General features: G+C 38.2%; 1 long non-coding RNA gene across 1 annotated transcript in view; it reads left to right on the forward strand.

The window, feature by feature from the left end:
* The window catches only part of LOC137210493 (uncharacterized), a 242,529-nt gene that overhangs the window by 105,978 nt on the left and 111,945 nt on the right, over positions 1 to 24,606 (forward strand). Inside the window, exon 4 of the long non-coding RNA XR_010936577.1 lies at positions 19,328 to 19,404. This is a non-coding gene — a long non-coding RNA (uncharacterized lncRNA). The remainder of the gene's footprint in view (positions 1 to 19,327; positions 19,405 to 24,606) is intronic.

Here is a 24,606-nt window from a genome sequence, read left to right on the forward strand (position 1 = left end):
TCCCCCTGTGTGAGTCATAAGTCAGTTCTTCCCAGTAGTAAATTAAGCTCTCAGGAAGATGGATGAACTCACCCATGCCTCTGTGGGGGTACTTCAGTGCTTGACAACAATAATGCATTTTTCTGATGATCTGAAAGTGTTAGTATTTCTTCCTGCAACACTACTCAGAAATGATTTGAACCCTGGAGAGAATCTGCTTCTTTGAGTTGCAATCACCTTCTTGTTTCCATCAGTGAAATCACTATACCATACTTTCTGATTGAAACTAATCATCCTTGTGGAAATTACATGGCTTAAGGATTTCCCCTTAAGAGAACTGAATTTTTCATGCAGTGATGCTGCCATTGCTGCTACAGAATTTAGCAAGAACTATTTCCAGTTCTTTTGACATTCTGAGGATGCAACATCAGCAGTTACTTTCTTTAATCAAAATACTACACCCCCATTGACCATCTATACGTCACTAACTTTTGAATGATGGAATGAAATATACATGCAATCTGATTGAGTCATGATGGATACTCTCTGGGAGATATTCATAAATTAAACCATCCTGACACACCAGGGAACCTATAATATAATACTTTCTCCCAGGGAGAAAAGAGACGGAGAATGATCCTTTCTTTACTTCTCTTTACAAAGTATATCTTTCTGGTAACACAGAGGCTGACAGCATTTAATGACAGATAAGTTATAGTACTCATGCATTTAATTTTCAAATAAGAGAAGAATATATTGAAAATCGTAAAATGATAACATTATCTTAAAATGTTATTGTATATTTTCCCATAGGAATTCAGAAGTTTTCACATAAATTCTTCTCTTTAGTACTTTTGTCCATTTTGAAGTCTCATTGGTATAAAATGCAAATAAAAATTTTAAGTATTTTATGAAGATTCTGTTGATATATTTATGACTTAGGAGCATCTAATATCTTTTCCAAGTTCAACATAATACAATTTTACAAGTATAATTTAAGAGATTATTTGGATAAACCACTTTACCTGGCCCACTTTCCTTCTTAGCTTTATTGATAGAGTAACTTTTACTTACATGTGTATACACTTTAGTATTTGCAAAGATATTTTACAACTAGAGTCTTTGATCATTATAATCAGGGCAGATATTTTCTAAGTTTTATAGATGAGAATTTGGGGCACGATGAAATTCAATGATAACAAGTTATCTGACTCCTGAATCTTAAGACTTTAATGAATTTTATACCCCATTTTGCAAATGGTAATACCAAGGCACTGAAATAAAGTTAAATGCTCAAAATCACAGAGCATGTTTGTTATGGAAATTTTGGTGGGCTCTGATAAGTGTAACTTGTTCAAAATAAAAATCTACTGAGAATAATCAATGTTGGTTATTTGATGGAGGAGGTATTTATACCACTCTCTTCTTCCTAGTGGCTTCTGATGACAATTAGAATAAAACCTGAACTCTTTACCATGACCTACCAAGCCCTGCCAGAGAATCTGGCCCCTGCCTATTTTCCATCTCACGTGTAACTCTGCTCACCATGCTGTAGCCACTAGTCTTCTTTCTGTTCTCCAACATCACTAGCTCATTCATCCTACACTTCTTTGCACGTGCCATTCCCTCTTCAAGGTGTCTTGTCCCCAGGTTTTCTCACAGTTCGCCCCTTCTCCCAGTTCCACTGGCAGCTTAAATGCAGCCTCCTCAGAGAAACTTTCTTGAGCAATGTTGCTAAAGCAGTTTCCCTTCTCTGACCCTGGTCCTTCTCTCCATCATATCACTCTGTTTCTCTTTCAGGTCACATTTTTTGTTTGATTTTGCCTGTCTCCCAACTAGGATATAAGATCCATGGAAGTGAGGGTTATTGATATTATTCATCCTAGTTATTGCTGAATGCCCAGCACTTAGAACACTGCTTAGCATATAGGAAGCATTTTTAAAATATGTATTGAATGGATAGATGTTCTCCCTCAGGAAAATGGAGCAGGGTTGGAAGGAAGAAGAAGAATTAGAGAACAGTCTTTTGTTTAACTTTGACTTGAAGGGGATTGAATGAGTAAAAGTTAGCTTTCAAGGGACAGAGCCCAGACCAATACTAGGGAATTCAAGAGCAATAAGAAACATACCTATTAACATCTTTTGGGGAGTAAACTATAATAATCTTTTTTATTTTAAATAGATCTTTACTGGAGTATAATTACTTCACAATACTGTGTTAGTTTCTGTTGTAGTGAATCAGCCATATGCATACATATGTCCCCATATCCCCTCCCTCTTGAACCTCTCTCCCATCCTCTCTATCCCAGCCCTCTAGGTCATCACAAAGCACTGAGCTGATCTCCCTGTGCTATGCTGCTGCTTCCCACTAGCTAACTGTTTTACATTCGGTAGTGTATATATGTTGATGCTACTCTCACTTCGCCCCAGCTTCCCCTTCCACCGCGTGTTCTCAGGTCCATTCTCTATGTCTACATCTTTATTCCTGTCCTGCAACTAGGTTCATCTATACCAATTTTTTTTTTTTTTTTTAGATTCCATATATCACCTCACGTGGGTCAGAATGGCCAGTATCAAAAAATCTAGAAACAATAAATGCTGGAAAGGGTGTGGTGAAAAGGGAACCCTCCTGCACTGTTGGTGGGACTGTAACTTGATGCAACCACTATGGAAAACAGTATGGAGGTTCCTTAAAAAACTAACAATAGAACTACCATATGATCCAGCAAACCTACTACTGGACATATACTCTGAGAAAACCATAATTCAAAAAGTGACATGTACCACAATGTTCATGGCAGCACTATTTACAATAGCCAGGACATGGAAGCAACCTAAATGTCCATTGACAGATGAATGGATAAATAAGATGTGGTACATATATGCAATGGAATATTACTCAGCCATAAAAAGGAACGAAACTGAGTTATTTGTAGTGAGGTGGATGGACCTAGAGACTGTCATACAGAGTGAAGTAAGTCAGAAAGAGAAAAACAAATACCGTATGCTGACACATATATATGGAATCTAAAAATATAATAATCCTAAAGAGAATATGGAGTCCATATTTAGAGAGCTTGATTGCATTTGTGGTTATTATGATTGGTTTCCATCTTTTCCTTATGCTCCCCCTACTGTTTAATAACATTATTTTGATTATTTAATACTGCCTTCTGGTGTTAAGGGGAATCAAAGAAAGGGTGCCCCAAGCCACCAAATTAGACCAGAACATTAAAGAGAAAGAAAGCAGCCCTGGAACCAACAAGACAGTAGAAATAATCAGATCATAAGCAAAACAAAGGAAATATAAAAGTTGGGAGGGAAAATGTTAGGATTGCTGCTTTAAAGATTCTCCTTCCGGGCTTCCCTGTTGGTGCAGTGGTTGAGAGTCCGCCTGCCGATGCAGGGGACACGGGTTCTTGCCCTGGTCTGGGAAGATCCCACATGCCACGGAGCGGCTAGGCCCGTGAGCCATGGCCGCTGAGCCTGCGCGTCCGGAGCCTGTGCTCCACAACGGGAGAGGCCACAACAGTGAGAGGCCCACGTACCGCAAAAAAAAAAAAAAAGATTCTCCGTCTATCTGAAATAGTGCACGTTCTATTTTATTTATGGCAGTAATTCCATAACATCGAAAAAATAGACAAATTTTGAAGTATGTTTCTATTTTCTCTCTTCCCAAAACCAACTTGTTTACATGACCAAAATCCTACCCTATGTAAGGTCATAAATATACTTAAGTCCTTTATTTTTAAAAAGTATATTTGGCATTAAAATTTTTATTATATAGTAGATTAAGTTTCAAGGACAGTAGATAAGTTCTTACTTGAATTAAAATAAAAGTTTTATTAAAACCAATATGTGGATTGCCTTGAAAATGGAAATGTTGGGCTTCCCTGGTGGCGCAGTGGTTGGGAGTCCGCCTGCCGATGCGGGGGACGCGGGTTCGTGCCCCGGTCCGGGAGGATCCTGCATGCCGCGGGGCGGCTGGGCCCGTGGGCCGTGGCTGCTGGGCCTGCGCGTCCGGAGCCTGTGCTCCGCAGCGGGAGAGGCCGCAGCGGTGAGAGGCCCGCGTACCGCAAAAAAAAAATAAAAAAAGGAAAATGGAAATGTTAAGTAGAAGCACACCTAATACGCTCCATTTTCTTCCTTGCAATGGATATGAGACATCAAATAATATTTATATAAGCACATAAATGGTAAATGTGCATGAGAGCTATTAATGGTTAATGGATCCCAGGAAATAGATAAGAATGAAGAATTGCATGGGTTTTTTTGTTTTTGTTTCTTTTGCAGAAAAGTTAGGATAGTGGAAAAAACCTTTTTTTCTTTTAAAATCAAATATAAAATGACAAGAAATCCATGAATCCTAAGAAACAGTTCTTACCTCCTCAGTTCTAATAAATTTGCTTTAGTATCTCTGTATTTTCCCCCAAAGACAATTTTCTTTTTCAATTCTATCACCAGTATTACTCCAGTGTTTTAGTACATTAGAAAAAATTCCCTGGTTTAAAAGGAAAATGGCAAAAGACTCAAAGCAATACTTCTCAAAGCTTTCCAAACAATGGAACAGACACTGTGGGGTTTGGCTTCTCTCTCTTTACGCCCTACCTCTATTCACAAACTTGCTTTAGGTGATGAGAAACAAAAGGATATTATTCTGGCTTTGCATTTGTGGCCAAGTCCTAACAAGATGGTACTTTGGTGTTTAATTCAGTCACCAAGGGTTCTTCTCAGAAGTTACCCCATGGACAGATAAAAAGACAGAGAAACATCCCACTGAATGCCAGACCTTTTGAAAATATTTTTTCAATAATGTTTTTAAAGTCAATGGAATCACTTTTGGAAACTCCCTATACCCCAAGTCTCCAAAGGCCTAAGGCCCATAGCCTGGAAACTTCCTTTGAATGCTAAATAATTATTAGAATATCTTCTTTAAAGTGATAATAAAAAGTTCTGATATGACTACCCTGGAGAGAGTACTATTGAAAGAGAGATATTTTATATTCTCACAGAGAGTATACTCATCATTAGTAATACAAAGGAAGTTTGGGGCAAGGGTTTGATTTTATCTTTTAATTATAGGTGATGGAAGAATTTAGAAGCTGTAGATATCTACTTAATTCTATCAGCATTCCATAATGTCAGTTTTAAGGTAAATACAGATTTTTGAGTATGGGAAGGCAAATGAGATGGGAGTAAGGATTCTGAGCAGAGGACCCTGATCTTCTCATATTTGCACAGCAATTTACAGCACTGTTAAGTCAGGAGGGCAGAGGTAAGAGCTCTCAAGGAACAGCTCCCAAGGAACTTGCTCCAAGGCTGTCCATGTTTCTTCTCCTGCTTTCCATGAACTCCTCTTTCTGGGCCTTGCTCATGGGCCCCTATATCTCAGAGCTGGAAACCTTGTTTCCCGTTCCTTTCACACTTCAAATACCTGATTTTTCCTTTCTCCCAGTGGTGTATAGGCATCAAAGGTGGCCACCCTAAGAAGGTCATGGTTTTTGGGAGAGACAGAGCCTCTTATTCCTTGATTTTACTATAATTTAGCAAGAGCTGAAATCATTAGACCTCAATTTATATGTCATTAACCAAACAGAAGAAGCTGCAAAAATCAGTTCATGATCCCCAGAGTCTGTTTGGGTAACCAGATGAGAACATCTTTCCCAGTTTGGCTGAGCTGTTCAAATACTTCCTCCCACCCCCTTAACAACATTGCCTCATTTTTGTCTTCACATTTGTAGGGCCATTCATCCTCTCACTTCTTTTCTCATAGGAATAGAAGATATCTGAGCTGATAAGTACAGTTGTAAACAGGGAAGTAAGGGATGAATTCAAAGTCTTTGGTATGGCTACCATATGATCAACTAGTTTGTTTTGGTTGTTGAATAGAAGTTGCACCTCTAATTCCAGACTGCCTTTTACCAATGCATGTAACAACTCACTTTTGAGAACAAGTCAGAGTACATGTCTCCTTTAACCATGTTCCAATTCGAATATCCAGGAAAATAGAACATGATAGCCCATTCCCCATTACCTGTCAGAAGCCCCTTTGGTCATAAAATTCTTAGTCATGTTTCTCTGTACTTCTTTTACTCTCACTCAATTTCCTGGTTTTCTTCTCTCTCAAACCTTTCTTCTGCACCTACTAGAATTGCTATCCCATTGTGAGTCATCAAACTTCCATTTGATATTCCCTATAGTTCCTGTCCTTAGCTGAAACCTGGCTGAATTCTGAGGATGTTCCTCCCAGCCATCTTTTCAAGGAAAGGCTTCTCATTTTCTTACACACCATGTGTCAGGCAGCCTCTAAAATGGTCCTTTATGAGCCCTGCCTCCTGGAAATCACACCCCATGTGATACCCTCCTTTAGAGCATGAACTGGTCTAGTAACTTGCTTCTAATTAATAGAATATGGCAAAGGCAATGAAGTGTCACTTTCATGATTAGGTTACAAGATTATAAGTTTCATCTTGCTAGCTGATTCTCCCTTGTTCGCTTTGATAAAGCAAACTACCATGTTGGAGGGACCCACTTGGCAAGAAACTTAGGGCATCCTCCAGCCAGCTAGGGACAGAGGCCTTCAATCCCACAGGCAATGAGGAACTAAAACTCTGTCAACAGCTAGGAGAGCTTGGGAGTAGGTCCTTCCCCAGATGAGCCTTCAGATGAGAACTCAGCCCTGGCTGACACCTATGAGAACTCAGCCCTGACTGACACCTTGATTGCAGTCTTGTGAGAGACCCTAAAGCAGAGGCCCAGGTAACTATTCCCAGATTACTGACCCACAAAAACTGTGCAATAAGAAATGTGTCGTTTTCATTGCTAAGTGTGAGGAAAGTTGTGTTGCTGTTGCACACATACCACCTCACAAACTCAGGTCATAAGGCAGAACTGACATCTTTCCTGTTCAATGATAAGGCTTCTAGATAGTTATGCTTCCAGTCTTATGAGAAGATCCCTAATTATTTTACTATTGTCCAATTCAGCCCTGTATGTTCTATCCCTTCTCGTTACTGGTATCTATCCTGACTTCTCCTTTAATAGAGACTTTGGAAACTGAGTAAACATAACCTCTCCAACTCAATGGAAGTCATTATCCTGGTAAGTTGAATCTTAAAATGAACTTCCCACTTCTTTCATCTCCTCTGAAAAAATTTTCATTATTTGATTCACTTTAACCACAGGACAACTGGTTTCTCTTTTTTATTTAAAATGGGAGAACGTTTGAAATTCTAAATTCTAACTTCTTAATCTCTATTCAGAGCATTCTGTTCCTCTAGTGTGTGTGTGTGTGTGTGTGTGTGTGTGTGTGTTGTTGTTGTTTTTCTTTTTTACTAATCTACTCTTTTTAATCCTGTTGTTCAATCACATTCAGATCTCTTCTCCACAGACTCTTCCAATTTATTTTATCTGCTCCCTCCTGCCTTCTTATAGTGAAGTAGTCAGTGTGTGCAGTTAGTATCAGACAGACCTGAGCTAGAATAGCAGCCATTACTTGCTGCTGGGAGACAAGCTATTTATTTAACTTTGCTTTAATTTCCTTATCTGTAAAATAAGGATATGCCTGGCACATTGTAGATATCTAATAAATATTGTCAATTAATATATACTTTATAAAGCTTAGGCTTGGTTAAATGGACCATTCAAAAAATAAAGCCAGCCAATATCTGAGAACAACTTGCCCTATTATTCTTCTGTCATTCTCACCTCGTGAAGCTTCAAACTTAAAGCAATTCAACTTTCTACATTTTCTGAGTTGCACAGAAGCATTGGAAGAAAAAAATCATGTGACCTTGAAAACTGGTGTCTCAATAAATATTTTGTCCCTAGGCTTCAGCTGAGCCGTAAGAGATGCCTCAAAATGCTTCTATCTTGCCCTTGTTAGATCTTGCTCTCATTTCCAATAATGGCAATTTCAAACTGTAGGGTCAAGAAAAATCTTTTAGAAGACTGAGGTTTGGGAGTTTTTTGTTTGTTTATTTTCATCTTTTTTTACATTTGTATATACAAATGTAAATGTGTTGTGTGATTTTTAGTGGAAATCTCTAGACTTCCCATTAACTTCTTTGTATTTTGGTGGGTGATGGTGGAAGTGGAAGCCCATGAGAAGTTAGCTTTATAACCAACAAGTTAAAAATGTCGCATAGCAAATCAACACTACAGTGAGGTACCACCTCACACCAGTCAGAATGGCCATCATTAAAAAGTCCACAAATAACAAATCCTGGAGAGGTTGTGGAGAAATGGAATCCTCCTACACTGTTGGTGGGAATGTAAGTTAGTGCAGCCACTATGGAAAACAGTATGGAGGTTTCTCAGAAAATTTAAAAATAGTTTAGTTAGTGGGATTGATCCAACAATCCCACTCCTGGGCATATATCCAGACAAAACTATAATTCAAAAAGATACATGCACCCCTATGTTCATAGCAGCACTATTCACAATAGCCAAGACATGGAAACAACCTAAATGTCCATCGACAGGTGAATGGATAAAGAAGATGTGGAACATATATGCAATGGAATACTGCTCAGCCATAAAGAAGACTGAAATAAGGCCATTTGAAGCAACATGGATGCCACTAGAGATTATCATACTAAGTAAGGTAAGTCAGAATGAGAAAGACAAACACCATATGATATCACTTATATGTAGAATCTAAAATATGACACAAATGATCCTATCTATGAAACAGAAACAGAATCAGGGACATACAGAATAGACTGGTGGTTGCCAAGGGGGAGAGGGTGGGAGGGTTGGATGGGGAGTCTGGGATTAGCAGATGCAAACTGGTATGTGTAGAATGGGTAAACAACAAGGTTCTACTGTATAGCACAGGGAACTATATGCAATATCCTGTGATAAACCACAATGGAAGAGTATGAAACAGAATGTATATATACGTATAACTGAGTCACTTTGCTGTACAGCAGTAATTAACACAACATTGTAATTCAACTACACTTCAATTAAAAAATAAATTTAAAAAATAAAATCAAAATTTAAAATGTTGCATAGAATTTATGAATTATTCATATACAATTAGCATAGAAGAATTGTCTTTATTTTCTGCTTTTGAAAGTACACCCCAAGAGGATGGTAGTGGAGAGACATAGACAGGCCTCAGAGTTCATATGAACATGCACCCTGGCACTTTAATGTTCTATTTTAGAAATATAGCATTGGAGTTTTAATCAATGCTATCGGAATCTCAAACAAAATGAGATGAGAGTCACCCTCCATTCAAGTGTCCATACCAATCTGAGAGAACCTGCCTTGGCTTTCATTTGCTATTAGCCAATCTTGGGCAATAATAGTATAAACAAATGCAAATTGTGTAGACATACTTAAAGATAATGCATTTCAAAAGAACTTTGAAGAATCCCTAGAAACATGTGATTTGGGTTTAAAACATAAGGAGACATTATATCTATGAGGCTAGATTATGTAATCATGAAATGGGGACAGATTGAAACATTAGAGAATTCTATGGAGATGAAAATTCCATGCCTGAGAGTAGGAAGGGTCTTCTCTGGACTCCTCACTTCCTCTGGAGCTGGAGGATATTTGAGCTTTCCAACCCAGCTGCTGGGAGGTTGGAATGCTGGACAGCAGTGTAGACCTACCCTGTAATGCCAAGTGATATTTCAGTGTTTCGAATACGGATATGAATTGATATTGCCAGATGGAGCCTTTTATTGGGACTTCCCATGCCTTGAGGAAATGACTAGCAGCCCTTGCGGAAAACAGTTCAAGTTAGCCTTTTCCTGCTTCCACCTACATTTGGGATGAAATAAAAGTGTCTTTTTTGTTAGACCAGTTTTGGGCCAAGCAGGAATGTGTGAAGAAAGTACTGTACTTGGAGGAGAAAGACGAGGTGCAGAAAGAGAAGCCAGTAAAACATTTGGAGAAAATTCTTCCCACAGAGGCCATTGCAAAGTAATGAAAGAACAGGAGGTATTGGTCCCCAAATTTTTCCAGTTCAGAGAGGCTGGGATTTTATGTAAAATGCCTTTGTATAGATTTCTATAGAAGTCTTTTTCTTATAGTTTTTCCGTGCTTTGCAATATAATGTAAAATAACAAATTTTATTGAGGTGTCACCTTGGCCCTTTGGAAAATGGACTGAAAAAGACAGGAATTGTATGTAAGTCCCAAGTAAACCTGTTAGAAAAGGTAGCTGCCACTTTTCAATTCTTCCGTTTCCTGATTGCTCTGATTTTGTCAATTTATTTTAAATAGTGTTTTGGATAATCTCACTATCCAGGAAACATTCTTCATAAATGATGGTTGTAAATGAGGAGATTCATTGTGAACCATTGTGTTCCTTTAGTTCCATTTAGAGTCCTTGGGTGAAACAGACAGAACCAAAAAGCCTTCCTTGAAAATACTAGCATAAGGCCCTTCCTCTTAGAAAGGGGAAGAATTTAAAAGGCTTGTATCTTGAAAACTATCTTGAACTTGAACATATGAGGTAGCACTGTATGGTTGATTATCCACATTTTACCTAATACATTTTGGAAAATAAATGGCTTCCTTATTTTATTTGCTATTTATGTATTGAAGTTGTTTGCCTACATTTGAGAGGGAGAGAGTTAGGACTTCTGATTCACAAGCCCTTGTTAAGTAGAGAAATACCATTAAGCACTGCTCCTTGTTTTTCTGAAAGCTCATATTTGGGACTCATTATAATGATAGTTTTTTCCTCAATAGATTCCTTTTAAAAATCACTCTTGAAAGATGAGGACTGAGCTACCCAGAGGAGACATGAGAGGAAAAATAAAAGTTCATCCTAAGTACATAGTTTTAAAAAACGTTGAATCCAAAGAGTTAGATGTGTTTTATTACTGAGCAATAAATTTTGGTAATTATTATATATGCATTTAAAAATAATGTATATTCTGTCATTAATGAATGGTCCTATACACATAAGTTTTTTTTTTCTTAACATCTTTATTGGAGTATAATTGCTTTAAAAATGGTGTGTTAGGGCTTCCCTGGTGGCGCAGTGGTTGCAAGTCTGCCTGCCAATGCAGGGGACACGAGTTCGTGCCCCGGTCCGGGAAAATCCCACATACAGCCGAGCGGCTGGGCCCGTGAGCCATGGCCGCCGAGCCTGCGCATCTGGAACCTGTGCTCCGCAACGGGAGAAGCCACCATAGTGAGAGGCACGCATACCACAAAAAAAAAACAAAACAAAACAAAAAAACGATAAAAATGGTGTGTTAGTTTCTGCTGGATAATGATGTGAATCAGCTGTACATATACATATATCCCCATATCTCCTCCCTCTTGCGTCTCCCTCCCACCCTCCCTATCCCACCCCTCTAGGTGGACACAAAGCACCGAGCTGATCTCCCTGTGCTATGTGGCTGCTTCCCACTATCTATTTCACATTTGGTAGTATATATATGTCCATGCCATTCTCTCACTTCATCCCAGCTTACTCTCCCCCATCCCTGTGTCCTCAAGTCCTCAAATCCGTTCTCTAAGTCTGCATCTTTATTCCTGTTCTGCCCCTAGGTTCTTCAGAACCATTTTTTTTTTTTTTTAGATTCCATATATATGGAATCTAAATCTTACCCAATCACACTTAGGTAAGAACCACTTGGCCTATTTCACAGGTACATTTTAGAGTTATCAAATGACTTATAATTCTGGGTTAAACTGCCTTCCCCTGAGAGTCAGGATGTTGCAGGTGAGCTCTAGCTAGCAGCTTCTCTGGGGTCTTTGTAGGGGTTTCTTGACAGAGGCCTTTCCTTCAAGGCAAATGTCATTCTTTGGTAGGCTTCCTAACTGGGGGCACCCATTTCTCACTGGTTGCAATGGAGGGGGAAAAGGAAAGCTCCTAATATAGCTGGCACACTTTGAACAAGATGTGGTGTCCCAGGGAGCAACAAGTACACCTTGGCATGTGTTCCTTCATACTTTTCCTATCTCCAAGTACTGATAAGCCCCTGCCAAAACTTCTCTTTCTTCTGTCCTCTCCCTTACGGTTTCTCAACATTCCTTTGGGAATGCCACTCTGTAGAGATCAGACTTTCCGGACCCTCAAGTGGTGAGAAAAATGTTGTTAAATGGGAGACATAGTATTGGGTTGGCCAGAAAGTTCGTTCAGTTAGTGAATACGTTGTTCACTTAAGGTCTTCGTGAAAATGAAAAATGTGTCTTTCATTGTTACTTAAAACTGAATGAACATTTTGGCCAACCCAGTAGAATGAGCCCTGGGCATGCAGTCATGGAACCCTATTCTAGGCTCAGCTCTGAGATATGATTTTTTTTTTTTTTTTTTTTTTTTTTTTGCGGTACGAGGGCCTCTCGCTGCTGTGGCCTCTCCCGTTGCGGAGCACAGGCTCCGGACGCGCAGGGCCAGTCTCCATGGCTCACGGGCCCAACCGCTCCGCGGCAGTGGGATATTCCCAGACCGGGGCACGAACCCATGTCCCCTGCATTGGCAGGCGGACTCTCAACCACTACGCCACCAGGGAAGCCCTGAGATATGATTTTGATGCAGTGACTCAACCTCTCTGGGCCTGCTTCCTCTGCTGGAAAACCAGGGGACCAGTCTAAATATTTTGTTCTAACCTAACCTAACTTGCAGTTCTCTAATTATTTCTTCTCCTGTGTTTATTCTGTATTCTCATTTATAAAGTTTGTAATTTATTCATTTTATTTTTCAGTTCTGGAATTTCTATTTGATTCATTTCTCAGGTGATAGTATCTACTTTTTATTCTATTTTTTGAACATTATTTATCACATGATTTAAGTGTCCTTGTTTGATACCTCTAATATTTATATCCCTTGAAGATTTTCTGTCATTCATTTCTTCCTCCCATCTTCCCTGGTGACTTTTATTGTATTCTGGAGATTGTGTGTAAAAAATGAGAAAGATCCTTTCCCTGAAGGATGTTTATTTTGTTCTCAGCCAGTGACATACAATAGGGACAGATCAGCTAGATGTAAACGTATATTGAAATGATTCAATGCTGGGTGTCAGCCTTTGTGAAAGTTGGTCTCTTTATGGTTTTTCCACCATCCTAGGACATCACCATTCAGCATCTCAACTAAAAGTTGCATGAATTGGTTAAAATGTTTCTAAAAATTAGTAACTTTTAGATTCCTACCCCTTTCATTCAGAGCTGACTATGTCTTTGTTTTTCCAACCAATCATTCTTGCTTCCAGTAAGACCACTGGTAATGAAACTTGTTTAAAACAAGGCTCTACTATTGCCTCTGAGATATTTTTCCATGATACTGAAAACTTTGGCAAGTTTTGGTGGACATGCATGGGCCGTGACTGTTACATCATGACCACTGCTTGGCCAGCAGTAATGAGATATATCACAATTTAAACAATGTTAACATGTGAAAAGAAAAGAATACATCTTAAAATGGATGGGATGCCATGTGAATAGCACTCAGAACAGTTCCTGATGAAGAGTAAATGTAAATTATTATTTTTATTTTGAGAAGAGTGGTAACATGATCTAAAATACATTTTTAGAAGACTCTAAAACTCAATAGTGAGAAAATGAACAATCCAATTAAAAAGGATCAGAATAGAAATCTCATCCAAGAAGATATACAGATGGCAAATAAGCATATGAAAAGATGTGCAACAGCATATGCCATTAGAGAATTGCAGATTAAAACGAAAATGAACACACCTGAAACATGAACAACATCAAATACTGGAGAAGGTGTGGAGCAACAGGAATTCTCATTCACTGGCTGTGCCATGCAAAATGGTACGGCCAATTTGGAAGACAGTGTGTCACTTTTTATGAAACAAAACATACTCTTAAAATATCATCCAGCAATTACCCTTTGTGGTATTTATCTAAATGAGTTTTTAAAAAATGCCCGCAGATGTTTATAGGAATTTATAAGTGCCAAAAGCTAGAAGCAACCAAGATGTTCTTCGGTAGTAACAGTAGTAAATGGATAAAAAACTGGTACATCTAGACAATGGAGTGCTGTGGTATTCAATGCTAAAAAGAAATTAGGCATCAACCCATGAAAAGATATGCAGGAACCTTAAATGCATACTGCTAAGAAGAAAAGCCAGTTTGAAAAGGTCAACCTGCAAAGAAAAAAGCCAGTCTGAAAAGGCTACATACGGTATGATTCCACCTCTATCACATTCTGGGAAAGGCAAAATTATGGAGAGATTGAAAAGATCAGTGGTTGCCAGGAGGCAGAGGGGATGCAGGTATGGTTAGGCAGTACACAGAGGATTTTTAAGGCAGTGAAACTATTCTGTATAATACTATAATTGTGGATACATGTTTTGCATTTGCCAACACTCAGAGAGTGTGCAGCACCAAGACTGAATCCCAGTGTAAACTATGGACTTTGGGTGATTATGATGTGTTAATGTAGGTTCATTAATTGTAACAAATATACAGCTCTGGTGTGGGATGTTGATAGTGCGAGAGGCTGTGCATGGTGAGGCATGGGCCGTATGGGAACTCTCTATACTTCCTGCTCACTTTTTCTGTGAACCTAAAATTAGTCTATAAATAAACTCTATTAAAATGTAAAAAAAAAAAATCTACCTGTGATGTAGAGAATGGTTTCAAGCAGGTGAGTTTAAGGAGATCATTTAAGAGGCTTTTTTCTTTCAAATAATAAATCATTAAATTTTGAACAAGTGATTAGTGTGGGGGTGCAAGGGGGTCCAGTTCTTGACATGTTTGGAGGCGTATTAAACAGAGTTTCTGATGAATTGCATGTGGGTCATTAGAGAAAGTGGAATTATAGATGAATGCACGGTGCAGTACCAAGAAGACTGGAATTGATATTTAACAAAATGAAGAAGTAAGGAGAAGAAGGTTCATTAGGGTGTTGGGTAAGTAGAGGAAGGAAGATCAAGATTATGATTTAGGATATTTAAGTGTCTGTTAGATATTAAAAAGTAAATATGGAGTAGGCAATTGTATACAAGTGTCTAGAGTTCAGGGGACAAATCTAAAGTTGGGATCTAAATTTCGAAATCATCAGTGATAACATGGCATTTCACATCCTGAGAATGATTGGGATTACCTAGGGAGTAAGTTTTAGATAGAGGAGAGGGCTGATAATACAGCCATGGTGGACTTCAATGCTAAAGATTTGGAAAATGGGGAGAAATCAGAAAACAAGACTGAGAAGGAATAACTCCTTGGATAGGAGGAGAATCAAGAGACAGTAGGATCCTTTAAGCCAAAAAAGAAAAAAAAATGCAGAAAGATGAATCAACAGAAAGATGGAGGGTGTTGTATGCTGCTGTTAAGTTGCATTATGAAACATCTAACATTCTTTCAAAAATAATTGTTGAATTTCATCACCTAATACTTTATTTAAGATTTTCTTATTTTGATCATTTATAAATGAAGTAGAATAATGATTTTCTGTCATTACTCAGTCATTATTTGTAGGTTAATGTTACAATAGTCTCTTGACATCAACTAAGCAAAATTACCTAGGTGAGTGCAGGATGTAAGGGGTATCAGTGAGAATACCCCACACTGCCAGTTTCCAGCCGTTTTATTTATTTATTTTAATTTATTTTTTAACATCTTTATTAGAGTATAATTGCTTTACAATGATGTGTCAGTTTCTGCTCTATAACAAAGTGAATCAGTTATACATATATATATGTCCCCATATCTCTTCCCTCTTGCATCTCCCTCCCTCCCACCCTCCCTATCCCACCCCTCTAGGTGGTCACAAAGCACCGAGCTGATCTCCCTGGGCTATGCAGCTGCTTCCCATTAGCTATCTATTTTACGTTTGGTAGTGTGTATATGTCCATGCCACTCTCTCACTTGCTCCCAGCTTACCCTTCCCCCTCCCAGTATCCTCAACTCCATTCTCTAGTAGGGCTGCATCTTTATTCCCGTCTTGCCCCTGGATTATTCTGACCATTTTCTTCCTTCTTCTTTTTTTTTTTTTTTAGATTCCATATATATGTGTTAGCATATGGTATTTTTCTCTTTCTGACTTACTTCACTCTGTATGACAGTCTCTAGGTCCATCCACCTCACTACAAATAACTCAGTTTCGTTCCTTTTTATGGCTGAGTAATATTCCATTGAATATATGTGCCCCATCTTTATCCATTCATCTGTCGATGGACACTTAGGTTGCTTCCATGTTTTGGCTATTGTAAATAGAGCGGCAATGAACATTTTGGTACATAACTCTTTTTTCTTTTTTTGAGGTACGCGAGCCTCTCACTGTTGTGGCCTCTCCCATTGGGGAGCACAGGCTCCGGACGTGCAGGCTCAGTGGCCATGGCTCACGAGCCCAGCTGTTCCGCGGCATGTGGGATCTTCCCAGACCGGGGCACGAACCCGTATCCCCTGCATCGGCAGGAGGAATCTCAACCCTGCGCCACGAGGGAAGCCCCTACATGACTCTTTTTGAATTATGGTTTTCTCAGGGTATATGCCCAGGAGTGGGATTGCTGGGTCGTATGGTAGTTCTATTTGTAGTTTTTTAAGAAACCTCCATACTGTACTCCATAGTAGCTGTATCAATTTACATTCCCACCAACAGTGCAAGAGGATTCCCTTTTCTCCACACCCTCTCCAGCATTTATTGTTTGTAGTTTCTTTGATGATGGCCATTCTGACCAGTGTGAGTTGATACCTCATTGTAGTTTTGATTTGCATTTCTCTAATGATTAATGATGTTGAGCATCCTTTCATGTGTTTGTTGGCAGTCTGTATATCTTCTCTGGAGAAATGTCTATTTAGGTCTTCTGCCCATTTTTGGATTGAGTTTTTTGTTTTTTTGATATTGAGCTGCATGAGCTGCTGTGGAGTTTCTTTAACAAACTTTTTTGAGAAGTTTTAAGTTTCAGAAAAATTGAGTAGATATTAAAGAGTTCCTATGCACTTTCTCACACCCCTCCCCCAGTTTGCTCTATTATTAGCACCTTACATTTATTACAATTGATGAGCAGTTATTGATACGTTATTATTAGCTAGAGTCTATAGATTACTTCAGGGTTTACTCTTGGTATTGTAGGTCCTATAGGTATTGACAAATGTATAGTGTCCTGTATCCACCATTACAGTATCATACATAATAGTTTCATGACCTAAAAAAACCTCAGTGTTCTTTCCATTTGTCCTTTCCCCTGCCTCAAGCCTTGACAACCATTGGTCTTTTACTGTCTACATGGTTTTTTCTTTTCCGAAATGTGATATAGTTAGAAAGGAATCATACAGTTTGTAGCCTTTTCAGATTGACTTCTTTCACTTAACAATAAACATTTAAGGTTCCCACATGTCTTTTTATGGCTTGATAGCTCATTTGTTTTTGACTGCTGAAAACTATTCCACTGCCTGGATGTACCACAGACTGTTTTTCTATTTATCTATTGAAATACATGGAATTGTGTTTTTGTGTATTGTCCTAATCTAGTTTGAGAAGCTGGGTTGCACTAGAAACATAAAATTATTTTTTTTCTTTGTTCTGGATAACTTGTATAAAATGTATTATCTGTGCCTTGAAATTTTGTGAAATGTCCCTTTAAGAATGTCTGGGTCTTGGACTGTATCAGTCAGTATCCAGTCAGAGGACAGAAATCATAGAGTAATTTGAAGAGAAAAAGAAGTAACAGGAGTTATTAAATAGTAATGTGGAACTCTAAGGAACACAGAATAGCATGTACATAGACAATTCACTCCTTTTATGGCTGAGACAGAAGTCCAGGGGGAACAAATTTGGAAAAGGAATCCCTCCTCCCCACCAAAGGCTGAGATTTATACTTTGTTGGAGAGGGCGTGACTATAGTTTTCTGGGTTGTGGAAGAGTTACTTATGTGCCATAGGACCAGGCTGATAATGAGGAAACTGCCTAGTGGGGCATCAAAAGTTGCAGGAACCTGCCTTCTGGGGTCCTGATGATGGAACTAGATGGGAAGTTGGCCCTTGAGTTCTGCTGAAACTCAACAGGAAACCACCTACTGGGGTGCCTGGGAGACTTACTAGAAAAGGGACTGGGACACTGTATACAGGGGTGTTCCTGAATTTGCTAGGGGCTGGCTGTGGTGCTAGCAGAACTCACCAGAAACTTCCTGCTGGATCACCTGTGAGACTCCTTGGAAAGTCATATGGAGAGCCTAGAGAAGTTGCCAAGTACAAGCCCCTTGTGGAGTTTACACTGAACTCCCAGGGAAGCTGCCTGGGGGGCTGGTGAACTCACTAGAATGCCACCATGGGGGTGCCACTGAAATTTGCTGGTGGGCACTGAATGCTATAGGAGCCAGAGGAGAGTAGTAAGCACATGGAAACCAGGTAGAGAAGTCCCCTTCTCCTGCAGTGTTCCTCCATAACAGTGGACTGACAAAACCTAATGTTACGTCAGCTGGCAAAGAAGAAATGTTTATAGGGTCCAGCTTCAGTATCACAAAGCAGGACAACTAAGGGAGGATTTGGGGCTGAGAAATAATAAGATTCTAGCTGGTACAGGGACTTTATTTTTTTGTTGGGAAGGAGGGCAAGGATAGGGAGAGATTTTTGATAAGAATTTCCATTTCTGTTAATGTTTGGCTGTTGACCATACATAATGCATTCTTGTTCCAATTTTGGCATTTAATCTTTTCCCAGGAATTTTTCTGTTACAGCTAGACTGTCAAATTTACTGTTGAGTAGTTTTCTAAATATTTCTTTAAAAATAATAAAAAAATAATAATACATATTTAAAAATCTGTTCGTAGTTTTTTATCCTTTTATAGTCTTTTAACCTTTTTTGTATCTATTGCTGCTGGTTCGCAAAATAGTCCCTATACATAGAGGGCAGGGAGAGACTAAAAACAGAGGCAGACCACTTCAGATGGGTAGATGGCAGTTTTAATAAGCAAGGGAACTTACATACAAGACTTGTCTTGGGTGGCTGAAAACTGAGTAGATCTACACACCTGCCCGCCAGAATCTTAAAAGTTTATACAGAGGACTTAACAGGGTTCAGTCACATATACCACCCAGAGGGTCTCAACAGCACCCCACTGTCTCAAAGTTGCGTCCTTGAAAATGGCTCCCACTGTGGGAACGGTGGGCAGAGTGTACATTCAAAGGACAGGGGAGGGGGTGAGGAGCCTTCTATTGCTGGGTCCAGCCCAAGAGGTCAAGTGGTGGTCACATCCTCTTGATGACCTCTTCCAACAATTGCAGAGGTTGTTAGTGATCACCGAAACAGTGCATGTGTTTTCCTACATTCCCTCATCCTCATTTTGGGTGAGGACATGTGACTGTTGGTTGGTGCAAACCAAAGAGAGATGAGCACAGTGTGACTTCCAGATCAAGGAAGTGAAGAGCCAGTGTTCCTCATCCTTCTCTTTCTTCTTCTGCCACAGGTTCCATGGACCCCTGATTGCTGCTTGAGGAGAATTGCCCTGTGGATTTGACTGACCAACGATTGTGATATAAGCAGGTAAAAAAACATTTATTATGCTATACCAGTGAGATTTGGGGTTTTGTTGTCAACTATCCTTAATTACCCAGACTAAAACAACAATGCTTTCTCTTTGTCCCTCTCTCTCTTTCTCTTTCTCTCTCTGTCTCTCCTTGATCAGTCTTTCTGGAAGTTTATCTACTTTGGAAGTCTTTATAAAAGAAAAATCAGCCTTTGGGTTAGTAGAGCACAGCTGATAAAAGTATGGAATATTAATCATTCTCTGGTCCTTACTAGCTTTGTGATCTTGGGAATGTTATGCAATCTCTCTGTGCATTGCTTTACTCATCTTTAAAATGAGAATGAATAATTTTGCCTTTATCTAAGGGCTGTTGTGAGGAGTGAGTGAGTCAATATAAGTAAAGCACTTAGCCCTTAGCATATCGTTTATGCCATATGTGCTGTAAACATGTTATCTATATTTTTTCTCTACTTTATGGATTTCTGTCTTCATCTTCACAACTTCTTCTTCTTTGGATTTATTCTCTTTTTTTTTCCCTAGTGTTTTGGGCAATATTTAGCCCACTTATTTATAACCTTTCTTTTCATCTGGTAAACAATTTTTAGGATATATTATGCCCCTCACAGTACTTCCTTCACTGTTCCCAGACATTTTGACATGGAGTGCTTTTGTGCTCACTCAGCTGTAATTTAGTACTTTCACTTATGAATTTCTCTTTAACCCAAGTGCTGTATAGTTGTATGTTTTTTGGATTTACAGATATTTGGAGTTTCTATAAGACTTTATATTTGGTTTGATTCTTATTTTATTGAGTAATAATTGGAAAACTCTAAGATATTGCTTCTTTGCAATTTATTGAGGCTTTTTTTGTGTGTGTCTCAGTAGTTGGTTGAGTTGTATGAACGTTTCATGTCTGCTTGGAAAAGAAAAATTGTGCTCACTGGCTATAAAGTCGCTGATGTATATTTTGGTTCCGCTAGTAATTATCATATATACAAATTTTTAATTTGTTTCCCTGAGCTGTCTGTTTCTGAAACACAGGGTTTTAAATCTACAACTACAACTACTGATTTAGTAGCTATTTCTCTTTGTAGTTCATCAATTGCTGTCAGAGATTATGTATGTAAGTTTTATGTGGTAATATATTCATTTTTATCATATCTTTTGGATCTTTTGTTCCTTTTATCAGCCTACATACAAGATAAAATTTTATTTATAATGATTTTTTGCTTTCAATTCTATTTAGTCTGAAATTAATGTTGCTACACTATATTTCTTTCAACCATATTTGCCTGGTGTGTTAGTTTTCACTCTTTTATTTTTATTTCATTTTACGTGTGTTCATTGTTGCATATGTGATTATGAATTGGTGGGTAAAGGACACATGCATACCTGCTATAAGTATGTGATTTAGAAATTTATACATTTCTTATTTAATGCAAGTATAAGAACTTAATGGAATAAAGGTGGTAAAAGCAACCAAGAACAGAAACATATCTTTGCATGACTGTTTCATTGCTTTGTTTCTATGTGGTTCACTGGTGGAAGGGACAATTTCCATGAAGTTTGTATTCTGTTAGAGTTGAGTAAATGCTAAATATTTATTGCACCTCTATCTTTTTAGTTCTGGCTTAACAAAGCAATTCCAGAACAGCTTATACTAAAAATCATTTTGCCTTAGTTTTTGAGAAGACATATAAACATATAGTTTTCTTGATTCTTGAACTAAATGCAGCACCATAGAGGCTATCTCCTTATCAGTGCCAGGGAGGGGATGGTGTCCTTGAATAATAACTTCACTTCCAGATTTCCAGTGTTCTGAAGTATTCTGCCTTATTCAGGCAGTTTCTTGGAAATAATTTATGACCAGAGCTCTTTTTCAATATTAGTCAGAGTGAGGCCATACTAATTTGTGCTTACAAATAAAACCTCAAAAGAATGCAACAATAATTCATTATTTTTTATTCACGTCATAGTTTGGTGTGGGAAACATGGCTCTCCTTCATCATTCTACTCCAAAAGGGGACTCAAGGGTATAGGCTACTACCAGAGCTGTAACACATTGGCTCTTGAGTTGATCCAACCAGGAAAAGGAGAATTAGAGCATCATATTTTTAAGGGCCAGCCTTGAAAGTGATTTACACAACTTCTGGCCAATTAGCACAGTCCAGAACTCAGTCATATGTTCAGAAATTAGCTGTCAGAAAGACTAGGACATGCCTTCTTTTCTGTCAATCCAAGAAGAGGAAATGGTGGTGAACTTGTTATTGCCCTGTCGAATGGTCCAGTTGAAATCTTTGTCTTTTGATTGGTACATTTAAGCTACTTAAATTTATCATAAATTTCAGTTACTTTTGAAATCTCATTTCATGTTTTTTATTTATAATACATACATATTGCTTTTATCTTTCTCTTTTACTAACCTCCATAGATAAATTTTGTTTTGTTAGTTTGAAGGTCTTATGTTCTACGTTAATTTTGTTAGTTATCCATAACATATTGAGGCTTATAGTTATTTTTTCTCCCAAGCAGCCTCTTAAGTTTGTCAATTTTTATCTTCCTTTGCAGTAAAGCTCTCTCTTACCTCCTCTGATCTTTCTCCTTGGTCCTGCTATATCACCATATAGTTATTACTTAGAAATGCACTCTAGATACACTTTAATAATTTGGGAGGATATGTCGTTGGTTATTGTTTATTTTTACAAAGACATATTTGATTAAGTAATTTACTTCTCATATCTTACTGCTTTCGTTTCTTACTACTGGAGTACGTATTCTAAGACTTCTTTCACAAAGGTTCTGGCTGTGGCAAAATTTCTGCTTCAGTCATTATTGAAAATATTTGTATTTCAACTCTTGTTTAAATGATAATTGAGCTGGTTATAATATTCTATATTTGCAATTCCTTGCCTTTACCACTTTGTTATTATTACCCCGTTACTTTTCATCTCAGGTATGCGTAATTCTTGTCATTTCCTTTCAGGTGATCTGCTTTTACTCGTGGAAGTTTTTCTCTTTCATGTGAGTAACTTAAATTTGATAACTAGTTACACCTTTGACTTTTCTAATCTTTATTAAACTATTTAATCTAATTCTTACATATTTCTTTAATTTGTGTATATTCTTAATCATTTACTTACATATTTCCTCCCTTTTAATTAGTTTTTCTCAGATTTTATAATGTTTATATATGTGGTTATGGACAGTTATTTTTCTATCTTTTATATGGCTTAACTTTAAATTATTCTTTTCCACTTTATGCCTTCTTGTGAAAGTCCTAGACTTGATATTTCAGCTCAATCTTTCATTTTTTGATGGGATGTATTCTATTATTCAGCCTATCTGTTCAGCTCTTTATTTCAACAATTCTGTTTTTATTCCACTTATTTCTAATCAGTTCTTTTCTATGATTGCTTATTTTTCCTTGGCATTTCCAATATCCTTATTTTCTCTTTGAGCATTTTATTGTGGATATTTAAAATTCTTATTTCTCTCATGTGCATTTATTCTGCTTCAACCAGAATAAACTGCTCAGTGTGCGGCTTTTCACTTTTTTAATAGTTGTGGTCCTCATCTCTGTTCCCTCCACCCCCATGTTTCATAGTCCATTGGGAATATCTGTCATTGTGATTGATCATGTCAACTTGGGGATGTGGTTAAAGCATAGACCCTATTTCTAGGTGTGTTGGGGAAGTGGGAACAGTGGGAAGAGTGTTTATGATTGAAGAGCCTCTGGATTTACAGTAAGTCCCCTACATATGAACGACTTCCATTCTGAGAGGGTGTTCGTTAAGTCCAGTTTGTTTGCAAGTCCAACAATATTAGCCTAGGTATCCAACTAACACGATCGGCTATTTACCACTGCTTTTACACTTGCTTCCAGACATTCTGGGCTTGAAATAAAGATACTGTACTACTGTACCCTATACAGTACTGTACAGTAAAGTATGCAAAAGCACAACCACTTGGAGTGGATGCACGCATGTGACAGTGTATGCCAGACACATGACCTAACGTACATGGTTGGACATGTGAAAGCACGTACGCATCGTTGAAAGTTTGAAACTTGAAGGTTTGTATGTAGGGAACTTACTGTACTATCTTGGTTCAGTTACTCTCCATTTTACCACACTACTCCCAACATTTGCTCTGGGGAAAATTCCTTGGTCCTTTTGAATGCTGTTTTGTCCATCCCAAAAGTTGAATTTCTGGCTTGTCAAATCATGGAGTGTTATGTGGTGATGGGATAGAAAGACAAAGGAAATAAGCAGCTATTGCGTCAGACCCAAAGCACATTGCCTGAAAACAATAGGTATTCATTTAGTTCATGAATCTGTGGGTCAGCAGTCTAGTCTGGACAGTTCTTCTGATCTAACCTGAAATTGTTCGCTCTATGGGTATGGCCTGTCTCAGAGTGACTGTTGCATCTATGGGTCCTTTGGCTGCTGTCTGGAGGGACCTGATTTAGCCCCACATGTCTCTTATATTCCTCCAGCAGGCTAGCCTAGGCATGTTCTCAAGAGGAAGGCAGAGGTGCAAGAGGTAGGGCGGTTTCTACACCCAAACACACTTCAGGCCTCTGTGTATGTCACATTTGTTACTATCCCTTTGTCTAAAGCAAGTCATGTGGTCAAGCCTACTGCCAGAGTGAGGGCTCTGCAGAGTTATATAGCAAAGGATGTGGATACAGGGAAAGGTGAGAACATGGACTTTGCATGTTTACAATAAAGCTATCATAAGCTGAGTTAAATTTGGTAACTAGTTATACCTTTAACTTTTCTATTCTCTATTAAACTATTCAATCTGTTTCTTACATATGTCTTTGGTAAGAAAATATAGATATTTATGGGCCCTGTGATATATACACTAGGCATTCTGTAGTAAACTACGTGTTATTATCCTTTACCGCACTTCCAGAACATTTTTACCTCTAGGAACTCCTATATTTGGAAGCTTTCAGACACTAGTCAACCTTGCTGAATCACAAAAGATTTTTCTATACTTTAGAAGTCTCTCACTCTGGATTGGGAACACTGAGTATTTCAAAAATTTCCCCATATATTTGGAAATTTAAAGTGCTTAACTGTAGTTGAATTAAATTAGACTAACAGATGCCATACTGTAATATTTTCTATGCTTCAAGTTGATAAATTCTTCAATGCTGCAGGTTTTGTGAAGTAACTTTATTTTTTCTATTGAATAATCCAAGTTTAAGTTTT

This window comes from Pseudorca crassidens, chromosome 17 (genome assembly GCF_039906515.1).
Source record: "Pseudorca crassidens isolate mPseCra1 chromosome 17, mPseCra1.hap1, whole genome shotgun sequence".
Lineage (NCBI taxonomy): Eukaryota > Metazoa > Chordata > Mammalia > Artiodactyla > Delphinidae > Pseudorca > Pseudorca crassidens.